The sequence below is a fragment of the Lepidochelys olivacea genome (assembly GCF_965140295.1).
Source record: "Lepidochelys olivacea isolate rLepOli2 genome assembly, chromosome: 6".
Taxonomy (NCBI): Eukaryota; Metazoa; Chordata; order Testudines; family Cheloniidae; genus Lepidochelys; species Lepidochelys olivacea.
Window position 1 is genome coordinate 101,925,793 of NC_140416.1, and position 26,567 is coordinate 101,952,359.

The 26,567-nt window shown below is 42.5% G+C and overlaps 1 long non-coding RNA gene across 1 annotated transcript; it reads left to right on the plus strand.

Moving 5' to 3' along the window:
* Positions 1 to 120: 120 nt before the first annotated feature.
* On the plus strand, positions 121 to 25,633 carry LOC311522890. The gene is made up of 3 exons (XR_014712205.1): positions 121 to 224; positions 24,211 to 24,376; positions 25,030 to 25,633. It is a non-coding gene; the product is annotated as an uncharacterized lncRNA (long non-coding RNA).
* Positions 25,634 to 26,567: the final 934 nt, after the last annotated feature.

Below are 26,567 nucleotides of genomic sequence, written 5' to 3' on the forward strand. Positions count from 1 at the left end.
ACGGCTGCTACTCTGAAATCTAATGTGTGTGTGTGTGTGTGTGTGTGTGTGTGTGTGTTAGTTATATAATATATGTTTGTACACATTTTCTCCCACTAGGATGGTTTGCATCTTAAGAACATAAGAATGGCCATACTAGGTCAGACCAAAGGTCCATCCAGCCCAGTATCCTGTCTTTCTACAGTTGCCAATGCTAGGTGCTTCAGAGGGAATGAACAGAACAGGTAATCATCAAGTAGTCCGTTCCGTGTCACCCATTCCCCACTTCTGGCAAACAGGCTAGGGACACCATCCCTGCCCATCCTGGCTAATAGCCATTAATGGACCTATCCTCCATGAACTTATCTAGTTCTTTTCTGATTCAACATTCAGAAACAAATAACTTAAAACAGGAATGATGAGGAGGGATTTATTTAGCAGATCATCCTCACAAACCTTTAAAATCCACAAACGGAGCTGTTCTGTAAATGCCTCTATAACTGTAAACAACTTTTTTGATATTACAGTAGAACATTGCCAGTAGCTACTCTGCTCATCTGCACACACAAAGCAGTGGTGCCTGCCCGTTTCTCAGTAAAGATTGCGTTAGCATTATTTATTTAGACAATGTCATTATTTATTTATATAATGACAGTAGCATATTAATGATGACTCCAAACGAGTAGAGCACTGTAATGATGTTCCATGTTACTAGTACTTTGTTACTCGGACGAAATTTACTCCAGAACAATTAATATAGCAAGGAAGTATAAACAAAACAAAACAAACTACCGGAGCTGAATGCCAAAGATCTGGGCTGTATCCCAGCTTCTTCAAAACTTGGAGTATACAAATCTAGGTGATTGTTTCTGATCCACCTCTCTTTTATTTCAAAGGTAAATAATTATAGAGAAAAATAAAATAATTGGCATAAATAATGCACATAACATTTGCGCTTTACATCTAGCGTATAGGTTTGGGCCCAGGACTGGGAACTATAGCTGTGAAATGAATAAACAAATTCTCTGGTGAATTTATCCTGGCCTTATATTATGAATTAGTGATTAAATAGATAAATTTTAGTGGTTGTCTAGTCATTAGTGCAAATTAGTGAGGTCCTACTGTAAAACAAAGCTGATCAATTGCAAGTTTAATGGAGTTGGTTAGAATTGGTAATGTGGGTCTATGTACAAAAGGGTAGAGTGCCCTCTGTTGGCCATCTCTGCAATTGCATATGATAAGCAGGACTAAAATATCAGCATATGCAAATTACATATAGTGGTCATTCAAATAGTAAAGAGAGGCTTTAATTAATTTTTGGGACTAAATAGGGAGAAATGTCTGAATGCAGGAGCAGGAGCTAGGGACTCCTGAGTTAAAATCCCCGTTCCTCTTCTTCCCTATCCTTGGAAGATGCTTAACCTCTGTGCCTCAACATTCCATCTATAAAGTAGGACTAATCATACCAATTATACCTCCCAGGGACGTTGTGTAATTAATTAGTTAATAGGGTGTATATAAAGTTCTTTCCAGATTCAAAGTGCTTTAGCTCCGTGTTATTCTGAGCTGTCTTGTGTCCTGCATTACAGTTGTGTTTTGCCGTGTAATTGACACGTTGGTGAAATACTGCTGCTCCGGTAAGATATTTATCATTATTTCAATGAGATTGGAGTTCGCTGGAAGCTGCAGAGCCAAGGCATTCTGCCTGCACATCTATCTGCTTGCTTTATTAATGCTCACAAGAGACATTTATGTTCATAATGTGACCTGAAGGTTATCTAACTTATCAGTTCAGACACTACATTATGGTAATATACTAATGGAAGAGTATATTCTGATAATATAAATAATGGTTTCACTATATGCTAGATAAATGATCCCTGGGAGAGTATTTAATGTATGAATAAAAATGGGTTAGTTAAGCAAAAGGAGCAATCTATCAGCCTTTTATCAGTCAGATACTGTGATACTGTGGAGCCCAAGATGCAGCCCAGGAGACAGGATGAACAGAAAGTTCTTATCACACTAATAAATGGAGGGATGCTACAGAGGAACTTAATGCTATTATAGACCTGACATTTTAAAATAAATAAATAAAACCACACACCTTTCTCTGAAGAATATGAGCCAGCTCCTCAGCTGGTGAAAATCAGCATTAGCGCAATTGCCTTTAATGGATCTATGCTGATTTATACCAGTTGAGTAGCTGTCCTATATTTTTCTGATTTGCTTCAGCTGCAAATTTCCCAGGGGGCAAACAGACAATGATGGGCTTCAGGGCAGGAAAATTGAGATGTGAATTGCATTCTGCTTCTATTCAGTTATCTGTTTTGGGAGAGAGGATGAGCCTATACTTGAGTGGCTACCACTTGGAACTGGGCATTTGAATGTGAGTTCTGTTCCCAGCTCTGACACTGACTTGTTCTGTGACTTTGAAGAAGTCATTTAACCTGTCAAGGTTCCTCCCCCACTCTGAACTCTAGGGTACAGATGTGGGGACCTGCATGAAAAACCTCCTAAGCTTATCTTTACCAGCTTAGGTCAAAACTTCCCCAAGGTACAAAATATTCCACCCTTTGTCCTTGGATTGGCCGCTACCACCACCAAACTAATACTGGTTACTGGGGAAGAGTGTTTGGACACGTCTTTCCCCCCAAAATACTTCCCAAAACCTTGCACTCCACTTCCTGGACAAGGTTTGGTAAAAAGCCTCACCAATTTGCCTAGGTGACTACAGACCCAGACCCTTGGATCTTAAGAACAATGAAAAAGCATTCAGTTTTCTTACAAGACGACTTTTAATAAAAATAGAAGTAAATAGAAATAAAGAAATCCCCCCTGTAAAATCAGGATGGTAGAGACCTTACAGGGTAATTAGATTCAAAACATAGAGAACCTCTCTAGGCAAAACCTTAAGTTACAAAAAAGATACACAGACAGAAATAGTTATTCTATCCAGCACAATTCTTTTCTCAGCCATTTAAAGAAATCATAATCAACACATACCTAGCTAGATTACTTACTAAAAGTTCTAAGACTCCATTCCTGGTCTATCCCCGGCAGAAACCAGCATAAGACAGACACACAGACCCCTTGTTTCTCTCCCTCCTACCAGCTTTTGAAAGTATCTTGTCTCCTCATTGGTCATTTTGGTCAGGTGCCAGCGAGGTTACCTTTAGCTTCTTAACCCTTTACAGGTGAGAGGAGCTTTCCCCTGGCCAGGAGGGATTTCAAAGGGGTTTACCCTTCCCTTTATATTTATGACATAACCCTTCTGTTTTAGTTAATCCATCTATCATGTAGGATTAATAATAACTCTCTGGGGTGTTTTGTATCTCAGTGTACAATTAACATTTTGTAAAGCACTGAGAAATGCTCAGAGGAAAGACACTATTTATATGCCTGTTCATATTACCATTTATTGTTGCTGAGAAAATGTATCCAGTTATTATTACTGGGGAACCTAGTCGCATCATAGAGGTGATGATTGAATTTTAGTGGGAATTGCCCCACATCAGATCATACGGAATGGGCAAAATTCATTGCAGTGCTCAGAATCAGCATTAGGCCTCGGCACCATCTGAGTCCCACTTGAGCCCTACTTAAGTTTGTACATGGGCCTTGTGATGAATTTTTAAATTTCACCCAGTTGGAGTAATAGGACAGGCTCTGAAGAAGTTGCAAATCTCACAATTGCTATTGTATGGATTGCTGAAACATACGTGTTGGGGCAGAGGTTGGGAGAAAGAGGTCCAGCAAGCTATATGAGTAAGGGAGGAAGGTAAAAGGCCACAGTGGTAAAAGGCAAACCCATTCCTGAGATATCTGGAAAGACAGAGGGAGTGTGATCAACAGGACATCAAAATCAATTGTAATGTTTAACTTTTAATGTTAGCTTGACTCTGAAGCCCTTAACATCCTTTCTGGATTATGCTTATCAGATCTTTTTTAAACTCAGTTCACGTTCCCATTAATTAAAATCAGAGCACATTTAATATTGAAATGCAAAATACTCATATCGGTTATTTTCATTCTTCTACTTGAGTTGTCAAGTCAAAACAGCCGTACTTGAAACGGGGCTGAAATGTGTTTTAGCAGTATATTTACAACAGTTGTTGATCAGATGAATGTTTCCTGAGACGCATGAAAAGAAGCTATTCATAATAGCCGTAGTGCCCATGACAGATTGCCATCTACCCAGCCAGCTCTCCTAGGTGTCATTTAGTACATAGTTGTTTTCTCTTATTAACAAAGGGAAACGGTATAAAATTGTTGTAAGATTTTTTTGTTATTAACAAAAAACAGTGCTTTATTACAGTGACGTGCACTTTATGCTTAAGATTTGACTAACGTTACGGATTCATGCTTTCAAGCCATGTTGGATTCACACAACTCAAGGCTATATATTATTAGTATGATTATATACTTTACTTATACAGCATCCAAAGTATGCCAGGCATTTTTACATACAAATAAAAGACATTGGTGGGGAGGCGGGGGGCTGATTCTCCATTGCCATGCACCGTGGCTAGTCATTTATGCCAGTGCAAAGCGAAGTGTAAACCTATGTAGGCCAGATCTCAGCTGGTGTAAATTGGTATGGCTTCATTAAAGTCAGAGAATCTGGTCTATACAAATATAGTAGCATTCTACACCCACTTTGCACTCATTGCTGTCAATGAGCCCAGTAGGTCAGGCACTGGGGAATCAGGCACAAGGTCTCTGTCCCAAAGAGTTGACTTTCTAAATAGATATAACATGATAAATGTAGGCAAAAAGAAAGGGGTTAGTAGAGGGGAAATAACTGAAAGTAAAAGGCATTAAGATACTAAGCTGATGAGGACCATATAAGTACCTAGATAGAATGTGCATTATTTACATAGATAAAATGGCAGTTGAAACAGACAGATTTCACCTGGTTTTGCTTGGACACCATGGAAAATCATGCATTTGGTAGGATTTCAAACCACACCCAGGTTTGCACAGAAGATTTCTGATCCTTTCCAGAAAACCTGAATTTGGAATGAAACTCACAATTTAGGTGAATATTAGAGGGCTATGGGATGCATTGCAAACACTAGTAAAAATATCAGGATTGAACACTATTTTATCACTCAGTCAGCACCTGTAGAACAGTGTGCAAGTGTATTTAAATGGAATAGATTTTGTGTGTGATTTACAGTTGAATCACTTGCTAATTAAGAGAGCTAATATTTGTGTAGATAATTTGCTATTCTAGAAGTAAAACTTTATTAACTGAAAGAAAATGTAACCAATTATTTTTGAACATTGGAGTCCAAAAAATACCAAGGTTGAGTTACAGTGTTACTAAATGATCGAGGATGTTTCCTTTTGAGTAATTATGTTCAATGAGACACCTGTCAGTGTGGTTTGCTCTCATCACTCATCATTATCCTCAGTCATTGCTTTACTGTGTATTTAAAATAGGTTCCAGTGAACACTTCAAGATTCTAAAGCTAACATTTGGGGGGAGTGGAGAGAGCGGGAATAAAAATATGAATGGCATCTGTTTATTTACTTATTGCCATAAATTATTTAATTTCAGGCTGTAATGTCTGATATAGTTCAATAGTGCTGTGTTAAGAATGAATTTTAAATGGATCAAACTTCTAGAAGGATGATAATGTAATAGACAGGTGTGTGTCTATCTGAACCACTGCTCTCTACTGGCTAGGATGAGAACTGCTAATCCATTTCTAATAGGTCCCATACCATGAATAGAGATTCTGAGTTCTGATCATAAATGGCAGGAGTGTGGGATCTATTCCTGCTGCCACTGTGAAGTTCAAAGTGGTTGTGGATGCAGGAAACTGGCAGCAAGGAAGTCCTGGGTAGTTGTTGGAATAGGAGCTACTGGCAAAAGACAGTGATGATAAAACTGTGTTCAGAAGAACCCTGTCACATTGGTGCAGTGCTGATAATAAATATAAATAATACCTATATTTTTGCCTCATAACTCATAACATCAATAACAAATATGTTCATTTTTAATCTTTGTACTTGACCTGTTTCTTCCAATATCCTTTTTTATTTTTATTTATTTACTTGTAATTAACAACTTTAGTCCTCACTGATATCAGCAGAGTTAGGAACAAAAGCATCACATGTCCATAAATTTTATAATAATGCTTTCCACTTCTCTAGCATCTTCCATCTGAGGCTCTCAGTGCGTTATAAACATTGATGAATTCTAGGCTTGCAGCATCCCTGTGACTCACAGTAGATGATACAAGAGCCCTGCAGCAGCCGTGGGGTCCCACAGCACCCACTGCCATAATAGCGGGAGCGGGTAAAATATACTTTGTTGCGTGCAGGATTAGGTGGGCAAAATAACCAGACTGAGGTAATTTGGGGGAAAACACTAAATCGCTTGTCAGTTTGTCATAAATAGAATTTCAGCAATGTAAAGCAAGTTTTTCTTTTTTTAAAATGAAGGTTTTAATACTTAAATTTAAGCGAGGGATAGAAATAGATTTGATGTCTATTGTAACAGAAGTTAAACTATGTTTTACATGGTTTAAGCAAGATTTGTTTTATTCTTTTAGTGGTAAAAATTGTCTGAATTTTGTATATAATACATTAACCAACTTTTTTTGAGGGATTTGCAGGATCTAAGGTTTTTGCAGGTGGGAGCAAGATAAAAATGCAAGAAACAATGCGGGAGCAGGTGGGAATGGATTGCAGGGCAGGACTAGAGTGAGATTGAAAAAATAGTTCCATGCAGGGCTCTAGATCATAGAATCATAGACTATCAGGGTTGGAAGGGACCTCAGGAGGTCATCTAGTCTAACCCCCTGCTCAAAGCAGGACACATCCCCAACTAAATCATCCCAGCCAGGGCTTTGTCAAGCATATCTACCATTCCTCCCAGTTTAATGTCATCTGCAAACTTGCTGAGGGTGCAGTCCACGCCATCCTCCAGATCATCAATGAAGATATTGAACAAAACCAGTCCCAGGACTGACCCTTGGGGCACTCCGCTTGATACTGGCTGCCAACTAGACATGGAGCCATTAATCACTACCCATTGAGCCCGACAATCTAGCCAGCTTTCTATCCACCTTATCATCCATTCATCCAGCCCATACATCATCCACATCATAGATGATACTATTATCCCATTTTATAGGTGAGCAAACTGAGGGATCACAATTGTGACTTTCACGACCATTCTTTGGGCTCAAGCAGGGTCGCTGGAACCTTTGTAAAGTTGGGGGCCACCGATGCTGGGACCAGCGAGCCATGTGTCCCACTTTTTAATATGGGTGTCGTTTGGTGGCTTGGGGTGTGGTGTTGCCCCCCAAAACTGCAAGTCTCAGGCAGGTGTGGAGCATAGCCAGCAGGGGCTGCGCTTCATGGCTGATAACACTGTGAAGCGCAGGCCTGCCGGTGTCACTGCACCCCTGCTCGAGGCTTGCAGTTTGGAGGGGCAACACTCCCCCCTGCCCTCCGATCTACACCCATGTTAAAAGAAGAGGGCCTGGCCCTCTGCCCCTGACCCTCGGTTCTGGCACCATTGCGATCAAGTACATTGCAGATGGAAATTCTTTTGTGTATTGTATTATATGTTTGGTCAAACATTAGATTGGCAGCTATGGTATCACTGTCTCCCTTATTAGTGTCTTTCTTTTGCATTATAGTACAGGTAGAATTTTAAACAATGGTGACACTTCAGTGCCATTTGTTTTGCAATGTAAAGTGAACCAGTTATTAGTGTGAGCTTTTCCTTGTGAACACATGCTATTTATTCAGCTGTTAGAACTAGGGTGACAAGATGAAACATGAACTCCCAGGGTGATGCTAAAAGAAAAGGAGTACTTGTGGCACCTTAGAGACTAACCAATTTGTTTGAGCATGAGCTTTCGTGAGCTACAGCTCACTTCATCGGATGCATAAAGTGGAAAATGCAGTGAGGATGTTTTATATACACAGACCATGAAAAAATGGGTGTTTATCACTTCAAAAGGTTTTCTCTCCCCCCACCCCACTCTCCTGCTGGTAATAGCTTATCTAAAGTGATCACTCTCCTTACAATGTGTATGATAATCAAGGTGGGACATTTCCAGCACAAATCCAGGGTTTAACAAGAACGTCTGAGGAATGGGGGTGGGGGTGAGGGGATGGGGGTAGGAAAAAACAAGGGGAAATAGGTTACCTTGCATAATGACTTAACCATTCCCAGTCTCTATTCAAGCCTAAGTTAATTGTATCCAATTTGCAAATGAATTCCAATTCAGCAGTCTCTCGCTGGAGTCTGGTTTTGAAGTTTTTCTGTTGTAATATCGCAACTTTCATGTCTGTAATCGTGTGACCAGAGAGATTGAAGTGTTCTCCGACTGGTTTATGAATGTTATAATTCTTGACATCTGATTTGTGTCCATTTATTCTTTTACGTAGAGACAGTCCAGTTTGACCAATGTACATGGCAGAGGGGTATTGCTTGCACACGATGGCATATATCACATTGGTGGATGTGCAGGTGAACGAGCCTCTGATAGTGTGGCTGATGTTATTAGGCCCTGTGATGGTGTCCCCTGAATAGATATTTGGGCACAGTTGGCAACGGACGTTTGTTGCAAGGATAGGTTCCTGGGTTAGTGGTTCTGTTGTGTGGTATGTAGTGGCCCAAAGAGTTAATGCAGCCCTGGGATGCATAAAGAGGGGAATCTCGAGCAGGAGTAGAGAGGTTATTTTACCTCTGTATTTGGCACTCGTGCAACTGCTGCTGGAATACAGTGTCCAGTTCTGGGTGCTCACAATACAAAAAGGTTGTTGATAAATTGGAGAGGGTTCAGAGAAGAGCCATGAGAATGATTCAAGGATTAGAAAACCTGAGCTCCTTGAGTCTATCACTAAAAGGCAATCTATTTAGCTTAACAAAGGGAAAGTTCAGGGGTGACTTGATTATAGTCTGTAAGTACCTACAAGGGAAACAAATATTTAGTAATGGTCTCTTCAATCTGGCAGTTATAAGGTATAACACAATTCTGTGGAACAATTTACCAAGGGTCAGGGTGGATTCTCTATCACTAATAATTTTTACATCAAGATTGCATGTTTTTCTAAAAGATATGCAAGTTCTACGGTCTGTGTCATACAAGAGGTCAGCCTAGAACAGTGGCTCTCAACCTTTCCAGACTACTGTACTCCTTTCAGGAGTCTGATTTGTTTTATGTACCCTTAAGTTACACCTCACTTAAAAACTACTTGTTTACAAAATCAGACATAAAAATACAAAAGTGTCACAGCACATTATTACTGAAAATTGCTTACTGTCTCATTTTTGGAATATAAATACTGTTCTTACATTTCAGTGTATAATATACAGAGCAGTATAAACAAGTCATTGTTTCTCTATGAAATATTATTTTGTAGTGACTGCACTAGTGCTTTTTATGTAGCCTGTTGTAAAACTAGACATATATCTAGATGAGTTGATGTACTCCTGGAAGACTTCTGCATACCCCCAAGGGTATGGGTACCCCTGGTTGAGAACCACTGGCCTAGATGCTCACAATGGTCATGTCTGGCCTTAGAATCTATGAATCTGCTAAATCTCAGAGTAAACTGCAGGTGATGTCCTGACAGCTATAGGTGAAAAGTCCGCTTTGTGTCATCCACATTCCCTTTGGCCATTTAGTCACTCAGGTTTAGAGTGTGGGTTTTTATTTTCAATCCCGAAACTGATGAGTGCTTGATGGGGAAACATAGATTTCCTTCTGTTTATCTGGTTTGCAGATTTACATTGTGTCAGGAGAGAGAAGCTGTTCCGAGTGAGAACTACAAGGGCTTTTGACTACTGAGATGGTGTCTGTTTGTCTGTTGACACACTGGATGATTTTAGATTATTGATGTGGATATTTCAGCCTTGTGAATTATACATAGAATAACTGATGACCCTGGAGTGAACACAAAGGATGTAATTTACTCAAGGGGCTCTGGGCTGACACACTAAAGAGAGAGCCCTGAGAGTGAATTCAGCTGTGCGTTCATGACAGGGCCGTCAATTGTTATTTATTATATATAGTCTCACAAAAAAACTTTTAATGTTTTAAAGGCCTTGTCTCACACATTACTGAAGGCCCAGCTAAACACTCTCATGACATCCGGGATCTTGTCAAGATCTTGAACACACTGTTCAAAGACAGATTTGAGATCCCAAGAAGGGGAGATGGATTGACTAGAGCGGTAGTTTTATGATACTGACTAAAAAACACTGAGTATCAGAATTAGCTTTATTGAAAATTTTAGGGAGGAAGGATGGTCTTGTGGTTAAGGCACTGGGCTGGGAAACAACAGACTAACATTCAGTTCCTGGCTGTGCCACAAATTTCATGTGTAACATTGGTCAAGTCACTTAATCTCTCTGTTCCGTTTGTGAAATAGGAATAATAATTCCTTTTTTCTACCCGTTGGTGGAAAACAGGGGCTGACAGTTGGGCTCTGATATCAGTTAGGGCCTCTGCATGCCACTGGAATACAAATTAATAGTAAGGAGGAGGAGGAAATATTACTAAACAGTGTGCAAACTGTTCCTGTTCATGTGGGCCTCATGTGACTTGAAATTCATTCTGAGTTTGAATGAACATTAAATTTGAAGCAAATCACTTCCACCATGGTCCAGCCTGTTTGAGGACAGAAATTTACAAAGTTTCACATTGTCTCCATCTCAAACTATGAACCTGTCCAGGTTCTCAAAAAGGGTTCTGAAACACAGCAGCATTTTGCACAAACAGGGCCAGAGCTTTAGGGCTTGTGTACATGGGGAGTTCTTCTGGAATAGCTATTTCCAATTGACTCCCTTTGTAGATGCTTTATTCCAGAACAAGAGTGCCCCTTATTCCAAATTAGTTTAATTCACTTCCAGAGTGGATTAAAGAATAAGGTTCTCACATTCCGGAATAAGAGCATCTACACAGGGAATTAATCAGGCATAGTTATTCCACTTAAATTCACACTCAACCCTACCTTAATCTGAATGAACTTTTGTGTGTGGACAAGCCCTTAGGTTTGCAGCAAGTTTTACCTCGTTTTGTTTTGTGGGGGGGTTAAATAAGTGTTCCAGGTCTCTAGCAAAGGGGTAAATTGTGTATTTGCATATGGCCTGAAGGGAAGGAGGTTGTGTGCAGGGAAACAAATGTGGTTTATTTCCCTGCCCCTGCTCCTGAAAGCCACAGAAGCTGGTGAAGGTTTTGACAACTGGGGAATAAATAGATGCCTGTTCAAGTGTAAATGTCTGTGTGTGTAATAATTCATTTTATGAGACTCCTGCTCTGCCGAGGGACCTTACAGTGACGCAGAACAGAGAAACAGTGGCAGGGAAGGCTTTTCCCTTCAGAAGCTGACAGGGGCTGTTGCTTAAGCCTCTCAGCCATAACGGGTTTGAACACAGGAAAAAAATGTTCGCTCAGTAGATCTTGTAGTGAAACCTGTGATATGGGGCGTGCGTTGTCATCCTACTGACGTACACAGCCAGTGCTGACCCACATTCTGCAAGAGGGGAAGGATACTGTGGGAGACCCACACCTCCAGTTGCAGAGCTTGTTTAAGACCAGCCTTTGATTGGATTGTTTAGTTCCATGGGCCACATTTTCATTTAAACTCAATCCAGCTGTTGGTTTTGCACATACATGTTTGCACGAATGATGCCTGTTGTGGTGGTGGGGCACACGAAATGGGGAGGGAATTGGAGTTTCTGGGTGAAAATGTAGGACTTCAGGCAACATTTAAATGGATTACATCAAGGATGAATTTGGCACAATTTTTTTTTTTTATCAGATCCCATCATCATTCCTCCCTCATTCAGATCCCTGCTTTTTGTTATCCACCTTCATTGGGTCAGTCTAAAATGCAGGCCCTTCTTTGGCTCTATTTGACATGCTGTGACATTTAAAATAAAGTGCTTAGTGGTAAAATATATAAGTGCTGACATTTAAATGGTTGATGTTAGATTCCGGAGCTAACCTGGTGTTGAGGTGAACGGAGACAGCTCAGGGCCATTGCTTGCACCTGTCTGCAGACTTGGGGAGGACACTGTTGTATCCGCGTATGCTTGATTCATCTTCATGAACATAAGGGATAGAAACTCTTGCTTGCCCCCCAAATAGAAGTTTAGGTTTTCAAGCCAAATTCTGTGGCAAAGGGCAAATCCCATCACTGCAGAATCTGGGAAAACATTGGGCCCTGATAGTTATTCACAGTTTAATTACTTTCACATGTCCCGTACCATACTTAAGCTTGTGAGCAGGAGCTGATGGCAATCCTCAAGCATGATCTATGTATGTATCTATTTATTCACTATTTACACCACACCCATTACTGTAATCTGAGGCCTTAGAGGGCTAGCATCTTGATAACATTTATGGCATGGAAACTAGAGAACAGTCACAAGGATTAGTTGTGAGGCATCAGAGGGTTCATCCTAGATGGCCTTTGCTTGCCCCCAGTTGAGAACAACGGAGGTGGATACCATGGCATTTAATAGCACAGCAGAAATATCACAACACCGAACACAAATGGATTTAAAAAATCTACAAAGGAAGGAAGAGAGCCTGTTATTGGTGGAGCTGTGTGAAACATCCCATGAAAGAAGATAAGAGGCTATAATGGCCCCCACAATTAATGGGGGAGAATATTAAAAAGCTCAGCTTATAATAAAAATGCAGATACATTAACAGGCTGTTACAGCGTGTAAGATGTAAGCAGCCAAGCACTATGTCAGCATGGCCACCAAAGGGCAAGAGAGGGATATTAGTGATAGAGGAAATTCATGTTGTCAAGAGCCATTGCGTCGCTAATCGTAACGAAAGCTGAATTTTATTTCTTGATCAAGAGTGTGGGATACAGTTTCCTGGAGGGAAAGTGAAATGCTCAAAGTCTGTGCCTGGTAGCCTCTGCTTCTGGGAGCTAGCTGAGCCCTGGGAGATCCTGTTCTTCCTCCTGCTAGCCAACACAACCACAGTAGGGAGGGGTGCTTAGGGTCTTGGTTAACTCCCCACTACATTCAGGTCCAGGTGTGAGAGGGAGTGGAGCCTGGATGGCACTCAGCCTCGTTCTGCTTCTCTTCTACTGCCAGCATTGCTGTCGGGTGGAATCTCTTTCCCCCAGCCCTAAACTTCCTTCCTTAGCCAGGAGGCTTGAAGGGGAAAGTGGGTTTCAGACCTGGTGTCCTAGAGACCTCTGAATGTCCCCCTCCCCCGCATCATACTCTGGTCTGGATCCAAGGGGGCAGTGAGACTGTGGCTGGGCCTCACCTTCCTCCCTGCCGCTGCCCTTGCTCCAAGGGAGGTGGATGAGGCTAGTGGGTGATGGCTTCAAAAAATATGCCTTTGTCAACTATTCAGAGAGAGCTGCCCAAAGCACAATACACACAGAAGTAATAACATCAGTGTTGTCACACAGGTTTAAGGGATGTTAGTTGCTTTGCATTGCAGCTTGTTTTCATTCCTTTATAGCAGTGCTCCATTAAAATATTCATACTCACTCGCATTTAGGGCTTGGTCCTGCAAGTGCTGAGTGACCTCAGCTCCCTTGGAAGTCAGTGGGGACTGAGACCTCTTAGCAGCTCCATGAGGCACTCAGCGCCAGGCAGGACTGGGCCCGCAGAGTACTTTAGCACTGTTCTATTCTTATGTTAGGATAAAACAGACAATGAACAGAGAGACAGGTTAGGGCTCAATTAACAAATAGGCTTTAAAAAAATTATCTCATTTTTATGCCTTAGGCTTTGCCATAGGGCTAGGCCCTGTTCTCAGAGCTAGAGAAGCTGCCCATTTACAGTATCTTTATTATTGTTTGTTTTGTAGCACCCAGGAGCCCCAGTCATAGACCGGGATCCCATTGTACTAGCCGTACAAACACAGAACAAAAAGTTGGTCCCTGCCCCCAAGCTCTTACAATTGAAGTCTTAAGGCAAGAGACAACAGCTGGATATAGTCAGCTGGATACAGACAGGTGTAGAAAGAAACAATGGAACAATAGTAGTCAGCATATATCGTCATCCCCTTTAAAATGTTTTGGGAGTTTCAGGTTTCAGAGTAACAGCCATGTTAGCCTGTATTCGCAAAAAGAAAAGGAGGACTTGTGGCACCTTAGAGACTAACCAATTTATTTGAGCATAAGCTTTCGTGAGATACAGCTCACTTCATCGGATGCATACTGTGGAAAATACAGAAGATGTTTTTATACACACAAACCGTGATAAACACCCATTTTTTCATGGTCTGTGTGTATAAAAACATCTTGTGTATTTTCCACAGTACGCATCCGATGAAGTGAGCTGTAGCTCACGAAAGCTTATGCTCAAATAAATTGGTTAGTCTCTGAGGTGCCACAAGTACTCCTTTTCTTTTTGGGAGTTTCAGAACATCTCAATAAATGCTGCAGCTAACAATGCAAACCCTCCTAAAAAAGGGAGCTCATTATTAGTCTGACACGTGGTTAAATAGAACACTTGAGACACGCACACACATTTTCCCTGACACTTGCAGTGTTTCCTCCAGAAGGCATGGATACAGAGGTTCAATTTGATTGGGACAGGATGTGGGAGCTCTTAACGTACCAGCAAAGGAAGAGGGGGAGCTGTGGGAAGAGCTGCTGTCCTGAGCCACAGCAAGGGAGGCAACTCTGCTCTGTGGTTAGTAGAAATGGTGGGGGGGCAGCACTCGCCTCTGTTCTCCCTACCTTAAAGTGTTGATTGGATATATTGATTAATGATACATGTGGGCTGATTTCTGCCTCTTGCACACTGGAGGGGCCGTGCGGCAACCAGATTCCCCAGGATAAATTTTGTTTTACATAGCCAGATATTCTTAAAGGACGGCACATTCTGGGACACTAGGCACCATTCCTGGAGTGAGAGTGGAAACCCACTGACTGCACTAGAAGGGGCTGGGGCCATGGCCCTGCTTTCACCCCACCCTTTATGGGTACCTAATGTCCACAGAAGGAGCAGGGCCTGTGCAGCCCTTACATGAAGTGGTTGGCATCTGAGCTGAGGTGCAGGGAAAGGAGAGTCTTTACACTGCATCGCCCTTCCTATATTCTCATGTAGGGATCAATTATAATCTGGCCCATTGTAACTCTCCCCATCTGGTGCTGAGATGCTGGGGCTTTGCACAAGCAGATTGTAATGAATCAATCAAATACAATGCAAAATATCCATCCCTCAGCTTTGTCTCTCTCTTTATCTCTCTATCTGCATCGCTAGTTTGCCCATCGCTGTAGTATGTTTCTGGCTGTTACAGGTTAAAGATGGGCAGCATCTTGTTGCCATCCAGAGCAAAAATGCAAATGATAAGTGTAAAACTTCTCAGTGCAGAGTGGTTCATTGTGACTCTGCCCTCAGTTTGTGTGAAGAGTTTTTCTTTTTTATTAGGACTTTGACAAAATAGGGGACCTACTTTCCATTGGTACATGCTGTTCTCACTTTTCAGAGTACAGGAAGAGAGTGACTGATTCCACATTCCCACTGAAGGTGGGGGCAGGTGACGATACTCATCCACGGATATATTTTAAAAGAAATACCTGGCACTACTGCTCTTTAGTGTCTTTCAAAGGCATAAAGTATTTGTGCGAGCCTTAGGGATAAATCATCTTTGTCAGGGATGATTTAGTGGTATTAAGAGTTGGGGTGAACTTCACCTAGGCAGAGAGAGCTCTTCACCCCGCCCTTCAATATGGTGGTGGAATTTTAACAAAGAGATCTCAAGGGATCCCCCCGCCTCTTTGCTTGGAGATTTTAGATTCATTTCAACTCAGCATTCACAGGAAAACTCAGAGAAGTTTTAATTTTGACAAATCGGCATTTTCCAATGAAAAAACTTTTTGTCAAAAAATTCCTGACCAGCTCTACTCCTAGGTTGTGGCTTCTGTACTGTTCTTCCCTGAAAGTTGCAGCACAGAATCTAGATGAGTGAATTTAGCTCTCGTATGAGCTACATTCCTCTTCTCCCACCTCAGTGGTTTCAGTGAGGTGTTCACTTCAAAGTCTGTAGTAGAGAGAATTGTTTAAAGGCTGATATTAAATCAGTGTAAAAGACAAAACAGTCCCCCAGGCTCTTAAAATATTAGACAAAAATGTCAAAATTGATTTGGTTACTGTTCATCAACTGCACAGCTTGTGGGGTATTTTTGGTAAAATACCTGATAAATAAAATTTTCGAAAGCACCTACGAAATTTAGAAGAATGTGTCTGTCGACCTAGCTACTGCTGCTCAGGGCGGTGGAGTTCCTACAGTGACAGAACTCCCTTCTCTCTCTCTAGTCTGCATCTACACTATGGGGTTACAGCAGCATAGCCATGGTGCCATAGCTATGCCATTGTAGCACCTCTAGTATAGACATGGCCTTAGATGCTTTTGAATAGGTACCTAATGGCGATAAGCAAAGGCAACTCCATTTAAACAATCTGACAGTAACTTATTATTACTAGTATTTTCAGTAATTAGATAGATTTAGCACTAATTGACAAGCACTTAGAAGAAACGGCTTTTAAGATCACGGTGTCTTTCTTGACAGCTCTTTCTGTCTGGGGACTCAGAACTACAGTCCTTGTCTAGGTTATGTAAATTAAATTTGATACTGGATAAAGTCACTTTATTATTCTTATGTTTTAGAGAAGCTTATGTTCTGAAAGGTGTCATGAGATCACCAACTTGCATCTGGAAGTCTACTAGAGATGCTTAGAAGGGGCCATGGTTTAATATCTCTTCCAAAGAATGGCATCTCTAGCAATGTAGCACTGCCCTTCCTGCAGGAAATATAGCTCTTAAGATGAGACCTCAATTCACAGCAATTAAAGATGGATGGATGAAGGTCAGTTTGTTCATCCTCTGCCAACACATAATTGTTCCCTACAGTACAGCATATACTTGAATGCTTTGCTGGTGTAGGGGTGAAATTCTGGCCCCCTAGAAATTGATGGGTTTTGATGGAGCTTCTGCCACTGTTCTTGAGAGACTATTCCACAGTCTAATGGCTTTATTATTAGACTTAATATCAGGAACTTCAATAATTTTTCCTGTGCTCAATTTCATCTCATGATTCTTCTCTATGCCAGTTAAATGATATTGTGAGCTTTTGTGACACAGACTTTGTCTTCCAATTTGCTTGTGCAGTGCCTAGTGCATTGCAGCCCTCATACTGAATGGGGCCTTTGGATGCCACTACAAAACAAATAAGTAACAATTTTCATACCCTGGACAATTCTTCTTAATTGTGTATGACCTTCAAATACTCCTATGAGATCCATCTTAGTAAAATATCTGTAACGTGGCATCCATAGATGGAAGGTATTTTTTTCCATGCAAAATAGTTGCAACCCCACAAACCAGTATGCCTGTTCCCAATACAAATGTTCTTCTAGTCAGTTACATTTCATATTCTGTTTGAACTTTCTTAGCAATTAATATTCTATCCTGCCATTTAAGCTCAGAATTGTGTTCCCAATATCAGGCAGGCTTTGTTTTCTGTGATCAGCAAAGTATCCTGTTTCTATATTGAGTTCTGCTGTCATTTCTGGAGGTATCTCACATTAATCAGGGAGGCTACTTTGTCAGTTACTGGAGCTAATGTTATCACCAAACTTTAAGTGTGAAGGTGAAATAATAATGACTCTTGCCTCGCTAAATCGCATTAAGACAGCTGTATGGCTTTCCTGATAGTTTATTATATTAATCTTTAAGAACACTGACTGATTTGTTTTTATCATCAAGAAAGACTTTGTCTTATGAATATGACTCAGGAGCATAGGTCAGTCTTTTTCAAATCACATCTTCATAAGAAGCACATTGATTCATTGTATTCTTCTACTGCAATCTATATGTCGCTGAAATTTATTTGCCCTGATGCCACTGCCACGCTACCATTAAATTGTTAAAGGGTATTCAGGAAATGTTACTGCAGTAACCTTTTGAGAAAGACCTATTGAAATGTTCATTAGCTTTTGGAAAGCGTAACCCTTTCTGTGTTTAAGACTTGCCACTGATCACTATGTGGGAATGGAATATTTATATTGATGACGGGTATGTTTTTTCTTTAGGCAAATGCAAACAGATACTTCCAGCCTGAATTACTTTTATTTTAGATTAAGACAACAAAACAAGAGAGAACAAAAGTGAAGTCTGCATCAGAGAGCACGCTGTGTGAGTGAATATATATATATATATATATACACATATGCGTATACGTGCGTCTCTTCTGACAGTCTGGATGGAACTTCAGGAACAAAATGACTCAATCTCTGTTTGCCTGCAGTTTAGGAATTTAAAGTTGCAGTACACAGAATAAAAAAAATAAGTGCTTAGTTAAATACTGCACAGTGATCGACTGATTATACATTTTAGGTATTTTTAGTGGGTGGGAAGGAATTATAATGTTTGTATGTATTTTTCACTGTAGAACTAAATTATTGAGGAGTACAATCACCTCTGATGGGGTAACCTTTAAAAGATCCAGAGATCCATTCAGACATTTAGATGCTATTCAAGGTTTCCTCTATATAGTCAGATCTTTGCAGTCTGCATATTGGGCAGGAAATCTCAAGACAACAGGTTGTAAGATTTCCATTTTCTAATCCAGCTGGACATACTGTGAGAACACATGATATTAAACTGTTGACCCTAGTGATCGAGAGCATTTTTTTAAGACTGGAAATGGAAAGAAGGATCTCTCAATATGCATAGTTTCTACATTTTTATTATTTTATTGAGGCATAGAAATTTGAAACAGCCACAATATACCTACCATACAGGTTTGCAACAATGAATGGCAATATCCAAAAATACATGAAGAGGATATCTACCTGGCAAAGAAAAACCTGCCACACTGAGTCTCAGAGCTGGGTCAACTGACTTAGTCTTTCAGGGCTTGGGCTGCAAGGCTAAAAATAGCAGTGTACATTTTGGGCTTGGGCTGGAGCCTGGGCTCTGAGACCCTCCCCCAACCCCGCCACTGGGTTTCCAAGCCCAGACTCCAGTGTGAGCAGGAATGTCTACACAACTATTTGTAGCCCCACAGCCTGAGCCCCATGAGCCTGTCAGTTGACCCAGGCTCTGAGTTTCACGGCTGTGGGTTTTTCTTTTTAGTGTAGAAATACCCTAAATAGAAATAGTGAAACTTTTCTATAAGTGAAAATGGTAAATTAATTATTCATTACACTCTTGTTCTGTTGCTGAGAACTTTATTGTTAGCTAATAACTTCAGAGCTTATTAACTCTTAAGTTGTCACTTTGGATGGGCTATCACCAGCAGGAGAGTGAATTTGTGTGCGGGGGTGGAGGGTGAGAAAACCTGGATTTGTGCTGGAAATGGCCCACCTGATGATCACTTTAGATAAGCTATTACCAGCAGGACAGTGGGGTGGGAGGAGGTATTGTTTCATATTCTCTGTGTATATATAAAGTCTGCTGCGGTTTCCACGGTATGCATCCGATGAAGTGAGCTGTAGCTCACGAAAGCTCATGCTCAAATAAATTGGTTAGTCTCTAAGGTGCCACAAGTACTCCTTTTCTTTTTGCGAATACAGACTAACACGGCTGTTACTCTGAATCTTGTGAGTTTAAATCTCTTCTGACATGAATCGTTTATGTCCTGCAGTGTGAGTTGTAATAGTTGGAGAGCTAATACAGTTAAACCAGGTTTTAATTAGGTCTATGGAAGCTTAGAATGGTCCTTGCTCTCACAGCATTTTCATTACCATTTGGTGGGTAAGAAAAAAATTCATGTTTAAATAAATAAGTAACTTCACTTGACTGTATTCCTGTACTGAGATATAGAAGAAAAAACGGGATTCCCTAGTTGAAATTTTTTTCAGTCAAGTGAAAGGGTATTTTCCTCTTTCTAATAATACTTTTTATTTCTGTAGCTCTTTCATCTGAAGTTGTCGGCATGCTGTACCCTAGAGTAATTTAGCCTCATTATTCCTTTCTGAGGCTGGGAAGCGTCATTTTACACAGGATGAAATGAAGTCACAGAGAGAGAAAATGGCTTGCCCAAAGTCACACAGGAAGTGTGAGGAAGAGCCAGAGATAGAATCAAAGGACTTCTCTACAGGGTGATTTTAGTGCATGGCAAGCCAGGGTGCAAATCTACAGTGCATTAGTTTGCCATGCACTAACTGGCCGTGTGGACCCTACTACTAAAAGTTCCATCCTAAAAAGCATTGTGAGAACATTAAGGTTGCAAAATCAAGTGCTCAACGATTAGGAAATACCGGTATTGTGGCCCATGCAACCATAATTCAGCCCTTGTACGTATGCATTATGATACAATCTTTAATTACTGTTTGTTTTTTCCACAGGACTCCTGCCTCTTTCAATGCACTGGATGGATGGTGCTCACTGCATGTTTATTTGTTCAATATTTCTTTTTATCCTCATCATTCAATGTGTGGCCCCAGACCGAATTTACTGTACACCATCCAAACCCTACACAGAGTACAGAAATATTAATTTTCTCATGGGCTTCTCTGTGGTTCTATCACTGCAGTATCTTAGTGCTTTGCAAATGTTAATGCATTTATCTTCACAATATCCCTTTGAGGTGCGGTGGCATTATTATCCCCATTTTACAGATGGGGACTGAGGCACAGAGATTAAGATCAAAATTGTCTAAAGTGTTGGCTAAAGTGTCGGGTGATTTTGGTGCCCAATCTGTGAAACCTGGGACTTGATTTTTCTGAGTACTCTGTATTTTAGAGCAGTTTATACGTTCAAAGCATAGGCACCTACTCCTTGGGTGCTCCAAGGCTGGAGGACTCATGCGGGAAAATAGTGGATGCTGAGCACCCACCAGCAGCCAGCTCCCGCCGCCAATGCCTCCCGCCTGCCGATCAGCACCTCACCCGCCCTCCCAGTGCCTCCTGCCCACTGCCATCAGCTGTACTGCGGTGTGCAGGAGGGGCTGGGGGTGAGGGGGAGAGGGAGGAGCAGGGATGGGGCGCGCTTGTGGGAAGGGGGCATGAAGAGGTGGGGCAGGGCAGGGGCGGGGGCTTGTAGGAAGGGGTGGAGTAGGGGCAGGGCAGGGACAAAGCAGGGGTGGGAAGAGGGGGGCAGGGGTGGGGACTTGGGGAAAGAAGTGGAGTGGGGGGCAGGGGCTGGGGCAGAGCCAGGGGGTTGAGCACCCCCGGCAGATTAGAAAGTCAGCACAGCTGGTTCGAAGCACAGGTCCCATTGACCACAGCTGCAACTGTCAGTGCTCAGCACTTCTGAAAATCAGACCCCAGGTCTCTCAAACTGGGAACCCTGAGAATTAAGAGCACACGGTGGCCACCTATGGAAAATTTGGTTTACATAACTTGCCCAGCATCCCTTGGGAACACTGTGGCAGAGGCAGTGATAGAGTCCTATTCACCAGTGTGGCATTCAGTCACATTAACCACAATACCACCCTTTCTTTTCCTGCAATCCTTGCCCCTGTTGTTGCCCAGGCAGCCTGAAGGAGAAGGAGGAAACAGCCTCTGTGGAACTCAGAGAGTTGAGCTTCTCAGTGAAATGTTTGTAAGAATTTTTTTGACATGGGGAAAACAATCTATTCCCCCCCCCGCATCTCATTCTCAGAAACAACTGAACCATTTTAGCGGAAACTTCCTAAATTAATTCAGCCTGAGGCAGACATCTGATGTGGAAAATTTTACCTCAACTGGTTTAAGTTTGGCAAAGTTATAAGCAACTGAAAACAGGATCTTGTAATCGAAAGTGTTGGGCAAACGTAACTATAGGTGTCGCTACCTGCCGAGTGTGTGCGTGTGTGTGTATATATATCGGGGTGGCCAACCTGTGGCTCCAGAGCCACATGCGGCTCTTCAGAAGTGAATATGGAGCTCCTTGTCTAGGCACCGACTCCGGGGCTGGAGCTACCGGTGCCAACTTTCCAATGGGCCAGGGGGTGCTCACTGCTCAGCCCCTGGCTCTGCCACAAGCCCTGCCCCCACTCCACCCCTTCCCACCCCCTCCCCTGAGCCTGCTGTGCCCTCGCTCCTTCCCCTGCTCACCATGAAACAGCTGATTGGGAGGATGGGGGAGGCGCTGATTGGTGAGTCAGCTGGTGGGCAGGAGGTGCTAGGAGTGGGGCCGGGGGGGTGATGCGGGGCTGCTGACGTATTACTGTGGCTGTTTGGCAATGTACATTGGTAAATTCTGGCTCCTTCTCAGGCTCAGGTTGGCCACCCCTGATATATATATATATATATTGCACATAGGACACTACATTACATGACATTATTAAGATGTTAAAGTCAAGTACTCCAAAGTTAGGAAATGCTAGAATAAAGGTTGTCTGTTCAATCTTAATTGGCCCCCCTTGTGCATATGTATTATGATAGTTTTAATTTAATGATCACATACTATTTTTTCCAGAGGACCCCTGCCTCATTTAGTGTACAGAATGGACGGTGCTCACCTGACAAGCAGTTATTCAATATTTTGTTTTCTCCTCATTGCTCAGTGTGGGACCCCATGCTTTACTGACTGCTCACTATTCAAACCCTGGTTTGAAGATAGAATTATTAATTTTCTCATGGGCTTTTCTGTGGTGCTGTCACAAGGTGGCTCTTCATTTAAGAAGGAAGAAGCTAGTTAGGGTGGCCACTGACACATTCCCAGAATGCTGAATAGTTTGGTACTTCCAGGAATGGCATGTGCCTCTTCCCCCGCCCCCTGCTGGGGTGTGACTTTGTATGCACGGTGAGTGCAAGGTCACACCGGTGGGAGGAAGTGCAGTGCGCTCTTCCAAATTGTGTCCTCTGTCAGACATCTACATCTGACATCTAGTTTTGTCTCAGTACCAGACAGGGGACAAACAATCCAAAAGAAGACTGTGTCTTGTTTAAAATCAAATGAATGCTCCGCCTAAGAATACAGCAGCCGCAACTCAGCTACTTCCCAGTTAGGGTTATAAGAAAGCGCCCAAGCCATATAAATGTGGAGAGACTGAGACAGTAGACACCCTGTCAGGAAAAGGGGCAGGTGAGAGCTGCCTGCATCAGTCAGGAAAGAGGCAACTGCCTGGCAACATCTTGAAAGAGTCAGGAGATTGGCAAGTGAAAGTTGCCAGAATCTAGGAGGTCCCTGTAGGAAGTTACATATTTTCCTGGGGGAAGGCTGAAGGCAGGAGAGTGATTTGCCAGCTAACGTGCCCAGGCCAGAAGGTTGGGGAGGGCTGAAGGCACAGGAGTAATGGAGGGACTTACCCGCTGACATCTCCATGTTGGAGAGCTGGAGCCAGGTGATCACTGGAAGGGCCTACTTGTTGGCCTGTCTCTGAGATCAGACCGTAATGGAACAGGTGAAGTGAGGCATGATTCTCTGGTGAGGATGAACTCCCAGCACAGAGGCTTGCAGGGGAGCTGTGTTCCTGATGGGAAGAGCACGGTTGCACTCCTGCAGGAAAGGCTGGAGTGGCTGCCCTGGTAAAAGGACAGGAGTGGAGTGAAGAAGAGCCTAGGTGTGGCGGAAGCTGTGGTATTTGCTATGTCAATGGTCAGGAGGATGTGGGATTGTAAGGACTATATACACTGGGTGTGAGAAATGGACTATGTTTGGGGCTTTTGTTATTGATTATTTGAACTATATTTTAGTAACAAACTGGCCCCAAGGAGGATCTTAGGGAGTCAAGAAAGCATGCATGGAGTTACTGGTCACCCTAAAGGAGGGAAATTGAAGCAAACATGTTGCAGCTTGCTGGACAGCGTTCCAGGTGGGGCTTCCCTCTGACAGGTGCTTATCACAATAATATTTGTGTATTTCACAAACATTAATTAGTTAATCTTTACAACAGGGATGAGATGAGGGAGTATTATTAGTCCCCCATCTGTAAAACGGGGATGAGGCACAGAAAGGTTAAGGACAAAAGTTTCCACTAGTTTTGAGTGCCCAATTTGAGACACATAGGACCTGATTTTTTTAGAGTACATAGCACTTTCTATGTTCAAAGCACAGCTCCCATTGACTTCAATTGCAGCTGTTAGTGCTCAGCAGTTCTTCAAATCAGAGCCCAGGGTCTCAAGTCAGGCACCCAGAGAATAAGGAACACGTAATTAGTGACCACCTGTGAAAAGTTTGGTTTAAGTGACTAGCCCAGGATCACATAGGAACTTTGTGGTAGAGGCAAGGAAAGAATCCAGTTCTCCAGGGCAGCGTTCACCTGCCTTAACCATGAAACCTTCCTTTCTCTTCCTGTCATCCCCTGCCTCATTCATGACACACCTTCCAGCTTCTGCACAGATGAAGCAGGAGTCCTACTGACAACAGTCTCCTTCACTATACAAGAGAGATTCATTCACAGAGCATGCCCAGCCAGTGCACTGAAGGAGTCCTATGGGTGGATGGAGAATGCTCAGTTGCTCTGTGGGGATGACACAGGAGCAGTCTGATCGCAGGTAGGACCTGTGATGGGTTGGAGCATACTCAGTGGCTCTGTGGGACTGGTGCATGCACAATCTGGTCAGCACTGAGAGCTGTGAAAGGCTCAAGCATGCTCAGTGAGGACAGCATCTTCAGAGATTTTAGCTGCTAAAATCAAAGAAGTTTCTATAAGCATGTGTGAACTGTGATTGTTTTTTTCCCCAAAGGCTTATGAATTGGCCAAATGTGGGCAGATTTTCCTGGGGAAGAAAAAAGGCACACCCTGATAGAAAGGTCACCTTCTGCCAAATGTCAGGTCCCTGCTCCAGAGCATGAAAGTGCTAAATCTTTTAGAGGAAAAGGTCACAAGGAATTTTTTTAATATGGGAGAAACAATGTATTTTTCCCCTAGCCTTGTTCTCAGAAAAATAACAGTTCGGGCTGAAATTTTACAAAAACAAATAATAATAAGCCTGAGGCAGATGCATATATATAACATTTCAACATGAGTGGTTAAAGTCTGGCAAAGTTATAAGCAACTGGAAACAGGCAACCTTGATAATAGGCTTCCTGCCCCAGGTATAATATTTTGCTTTTGTTAGCATGATAAGAAAAGATGTTAATCACACTGCCTACTTTTACTCTTCTTTTAATCTCCTTTGCCAATCTTTTCTGTTTCCCTTTGTAGGAAACGAGGCATGAAAATCAGCACCATGTAACCAGCCAGTTGTCTATAGACCATAAGCAAGTGATCAGCAGACCACCACAGTAGTTCACAGGCCCCTGTTTGGAAAACCTCTGGTTTAGAGCATAAATGACTCCAACATTTGTTTGTCAGTGGAATTTTGCAGAGTTGTGAATATGCTAGATATGATGTAATCGTAAAGATAAAGTGTCCCCTGTTAAGGAAAAGTTAGCACATGTGACTCCATTTTGGTTTGGGGCCCACCATTGTCCAAAAACAAGCACATCATGCACCAGGAGGCGTGTTCCTTAGATACTGCATTCCTGTGAAAATCCTCCTCCTTGTCTCCAGCCTGCCTTGACTCCCAGTATCTGTTTTTTTGGTCAGTCCCTAACTCCCTATCTCCTGGCCTTTGATGTGAGGCCTTCCATCCTGATAATAAAAGTTACTGATGCATGGCTTTAGGACCATGCTATGTAATTAACATACTGGTTTAGCACGAGGAATGCACCAAGCAGGGATAGGTGGTAGATAAGAAAAGGGTTTGTTTATTGGCTAAGGTTTCCGATGCACGAGGGCAACATGCTTTGCTAAGGGCAACATGCTTTGCTAAAAAGTATATAACCTTTGTATAATCTGTATTCGGGGTCCCCTCCTGGCTAGCAGGGGGGCACCACGCTCAAGCGTAATAAACTTAGTGTTTTTTGGGAACTCTGCAGTTGTGGACTTTGTTTATGTGCCTCAGCCTAGATTCGAACTGTGCGTGACCTATCAGATATAATTCACAGCATTTGTGTGCGTGTCCTACCAGGTGTAATTCATAGCATTTGTGTGCGTGTCCTATCAGGTATAATTCGTAACCCCCCCTCTCATGCCCAGCTAGCTTAAAAGAGGGCACCTGGAGCTGAGAAGAGAGAGAGACCTAGTGAGTCAAGCCTGCCTGGGAGCACGGACTGGAAGAGCAAAGAAATGAGCATGTGAGAGCTGCCTGAGAGAGACAGAGTCTGCAGAGAGCCACAAGCTCTGCAGGCCCTCCGTGGGAAAAGAGAGGAATTGGCTGGGAGACCAGCAGAGGGCTTAGTCCACTGACCTTCCCGAGCTAGCAGGCTGAACAGGGCTGAGAGCTAGCGGCGGGAAGCACAAAGGGACTTAGGTGTTGCAATGCTGAGCATCACAGTGCCTAACCTTTAGGTGCCTTAAAAAAACAAACAAACAAAAAAAAAAAAACAGATCCACAAAGCCTGAGTTAGGTGCCTAGGCTCCCAGTACATTGAATGGGAAGAGACAGTCTCTTTGGAATGTGATCCACAAAAGCCACAAGGCGAGATAGAATGCTGCCTAAACCAGCCCATGGGAGATGCTGACAAGAGCGTTGTCAGCCCACTCCTCTCTCAGAGATAGGCACCGAAATCCAGGCTGCAGGGAGGCACCTATTTTTGCTTTGCGATTCAGAGATGTGAACCCACCACCTGGAATCCGGCAGCTTAGGTGGCTAAGTCACTTCTCAAAGAAATGAGTTAAGTGTCTGCTTTGCTCCACAC